The sequence below is a fragment of the Nematolebias whitei genome, chromosome 21, assembly GCF_014905685.2.
Source record: "Nematolebias whitei isolate Nwh7 chromosome 21, NemWhi1, whole genome shotgun sequence".
NCBI lineage: Eukaryota > Metazoa > Chordata > Actinopteri > Cyprinodontiformes > Rivulidae > Nematolebias > Nematolebias whitei.
Genome location: NC_056518.1, coordinates 22,627,648 through 22,631,080, shown reverse-complemented (window position 1 = coordinate 22,631,080; position 3,433 = coordinate 22,627,648). Strand labels below are relative to the sequence as shown.

The window sequence follows — 3,433 nt, the reverse complement described above, 5'->3', positions numbered from 1 at the left end:
TTTAAAAACTTGTAATGCTGCATCTTGTAAAATTTGTAGTTATGGGGGGGGAATGTGTTTAGCATGAAAGTTCCAAATGTCTGCCAGGTGCGTTTCATTACACCCTCCAAACCTGTAACCACATCTGTCATCAGGTCCTTGCACTTCCAGTGTTCCTACAACACATTCTGCCTTGTACAGAGGATTTTTTTTTTTATTTTTTTTTTTTAAGCTAAATGCAGCTGCATTGAGTTCATGCACACCCAGCAACAGCTATATTGTAAATGCACCTGGTAGGGTTTTCTAAAGCAGATTGGTTCTAGGTGACAAGTTTTTTTTTTAAGACTTTAATGGTCCAAAGAGAACAATGGAGCGCAGTCTCTTGCCCAGACATGGTTCACCAGGGCATCACCCTGTAGCCAATCCTAGGTAGGGGCTCTGAGCCCTTCAACAATAAGAAGGGGCTTTTTTCATTTCCTGCAGGAGGAGCCATAAGTAAAGTGCATAATGCCATAGGCAGTGACTGAATGTGGGGGGCCTTAGCACTCTGACCTTGAATTATCAAAGCTGCCTCTTGGGATGTAAAACATCTTTAATGGGGAAGGAGCTAGAACTTGTGAGGTTGAGGGGTACTGGGTACCGCGGGTGGGGAGACGGGCTCTGATTGTGCCTAAGCACCAAACGGCAGTTCATGGTATCCAGCCTTCTTGGTGTCCTTGGCAGGGGTGCTGGAAGATGCTTCAGCTGTGGACTCCTTTATTCTGCTTCAATGCCCACATGAGTAATGACAGTGTGACCTGGAGGTGTATGATTGGGAGGAACGGCCTCTCTGATCTGACCCTGAGCAGTGTTCTGTGGTTAGACTTCTGTGCTAGTCATAGTTTGGCCATCATGAACTCCGTGTTCAAACATAAGGGTGTCCATAGGTGCACTTGGCACCAGGATGCCCTAGGACATAGAAAGATGAAAGACTTTGTAGATGTGTTCTCTGATTTGTGGCCATATGTTTTGAACACTTGGGTGAAGAGAGGAGCTGAGCTGTCAACTGATCACCACCTAGTAGTGAGTTGGGTCAGATAGTGGGGAAGATGCCAGACAGACCTGATAGACCCATAAGTGTAGTGAGGGTTTGCTGGAAGTGCCTGGCAGAAGAACCCATCAGAAAGATCAACTCACACCTCAGGGAGAGCTTTAACCGCATCCCAGATGAGGCAGGGGACGTTGAGTTTGAGTGGGCAGTTCCACAACTCCGTTGGCGAAGTGGCTGCCTTGAGCTGTGGTCGCAAGGTGGTCGGTGCTTCTTACGTTGGTCATCCTCAAACTCAGTGGTGAACACCCCGGGTTAGAGAGGCTGTCAAGCTAAAGAAGTAGTCCTATCTGTCCAGAGGCAGCTGAGGAGTACCGGTGGGCCAAACGATCCACAGCCTTGGCTGTTGCTGAGGCTAAAGCTCGGTTGTGGGAGGAGTTCAGTGAGGCCTTGGATAGAGACTCTCGGTCAGCTCCAAGAAGTTTCTGGCAAACCATCAGGTAGCTGAGGAGGGGAAAGCAGCGCTTTACTAACACTGTATTCAGTGAAGATGGGGTGCTGTTGATCTCAACTAGTGATGTTGTTGGGAGGTGCAAGGAACACTTCTCAGACCTTATCAATCCCACCAGCACATCATCCATGGAGAGAGTGAAGTCATGGGACTGCAGGGTTCGTCTGTCTATAACTGTGGCTGAGGACGCCAAGGGAGTTAATACATAAAGTATTTGCGTCCATATTTACTGGATCCCCATTCCAATATGCTCTTCAAACATATAGGACTTGTTACTTCATTTGTCATTTGGTCCAGTAGATGTTTCCTTTCAGCTGAATATTTAAAACAGTCCAAAATAACGTGTTTCACAGTTTCTGTACTTTGGCAAAAGTCACAATGTCCACTATTATGTTTCCCTATAATAACCAAAGTACTGTTCAGATTTGTATGACCTATTCTTAATCTTGTTAATATAGATTCCTCCCTCCTATTTCCTCCACAATACCTGGAAAATAAACCATCTTGCACAAAGTTATGTGTTTTCAGACGGTTCCTGAACAGGTCAGATGAGCAGCAGGTGTGTTGATGATGTCATAGTGAGTATAAAAGCCACCGCAGCAATATCTTCTGCAGTGTTTGCTTCAGCAGCCAGCAGAAACTCAGGTGGAAGACTTTTGTCCTCTTGAAACAGAAAGATGAAGAATCTCTGTGTTGCTTTCCTCGCAGCTTTCCTGCTTCTCTGTCTTGTCTCTCAGGTTTGTTTGGGTTTGACAACTTTCTCTCATACACAAATACTTCTAATGTGTTTTTGGTGTTGGCTTATCAAGGTAAGTTTTATGTAATGTTAAATGGATGTAAGTTCAGACCACTTTAATTTTGTTTTCCATTTTGAGAATGAGGTTCCCTCCTATTTAATGTGCCACAATCTATATAAATGCAGGGGATTTAATCTTTTTTTTTTATTTTTAATTCTATTTTTTTTTTTTTTTTTTTTTTTTTTTTTTTTTGTCATTGCAGATGGATGCATTGTCGGGGTCCACAAACAACACAGCTACCTCCTTCTCCCGCAGCGGCACCTCCTTCACCCTGCTGATGCTCCCTCTAGCTTTAGTAGCTTTTCTCCTCCATGGCTGCTCAGGATGATGGTCCAGACAGATGAGTGAGGACAGGGGGAAAAAACTTTTCCATTTGGATTTCACCCAGCTCCATTCCAGCAAGGAGGGAGCCTTGTCCACACCTTGTTTCCTCCATGTGCTCATGGACAAATCTTCATGAAAACTTGTGTATTTAATCTGTAAGGAGTAAATGTGATTTGGGTAGTCTATATAAATTTGGATATTTAAAAATGTGTCTAATTTGGGGAAAGTTAAGGTTGTAAGCTTGTTGTTCTGTTTCATGAGTTGAATAAAACTGAATCTGTTCAGTTTTGCAGCCCTTTTTTTTTTTTTTTTTTTTTGGACATCCAATTTTCAATCCATTTGACTAAATTGGCAACATAAGGTAAATTTTAAATTGATATTTGCAAGTTTCATATTTTGCGACTGTTTCTATCTTCATAAAGTAGCTAAATGGCCACAAATTGCATTATGCAATTACTTGGAAAAACTTCAAAAGTTGTCATTAGACACAGACCAACAATTCAGGCACATAGAAATTCTTGAGCAAAGCTACAAACAGGACTTGAAAGTGGTTTTAAAATAAGCTGGAAGAGGGAGAGCAATTGTCATTCCCACCTCGTGGTACATGTGGAGCGAAATTATGTACACAGGGTCCCAGTCACATAATCAATAAAATGTATAAGAAAAATGGTAACGTCTAAGAAAAACCTCAAATATACACTAAGCACTCGTAACATAAAAACATTGAACATCAGCACAAGCATGACTCTGTGTGAGCGCATGTGCACGCATGAACACATTGAAACAGATCAGCAA

The 3,433-nt window shown here is 42.6% G+C and overlaps 1 long non-coding RNA gene across 1 annotated transcript; it reads left to right on the top strand.

Moving 5' to 3' along the window:
- The first annotated feature begins 2,136 nt into the window (after positions 1 to 2,136).
- Positions 2,137 to 2,922, top strand: LOC119427371. The gene is made up of 2 exons (XR_005187650.1): positions 2,137 to 2,254; positions 2,517 to 2,922. It is a non-coding gene; the product is annotated as an uncharacterized LOC119427371 (long non-coding RNA).
- The last annotated feature ends 511 nt before the right edge of the window (positions 2,923 to 3,433 follow it).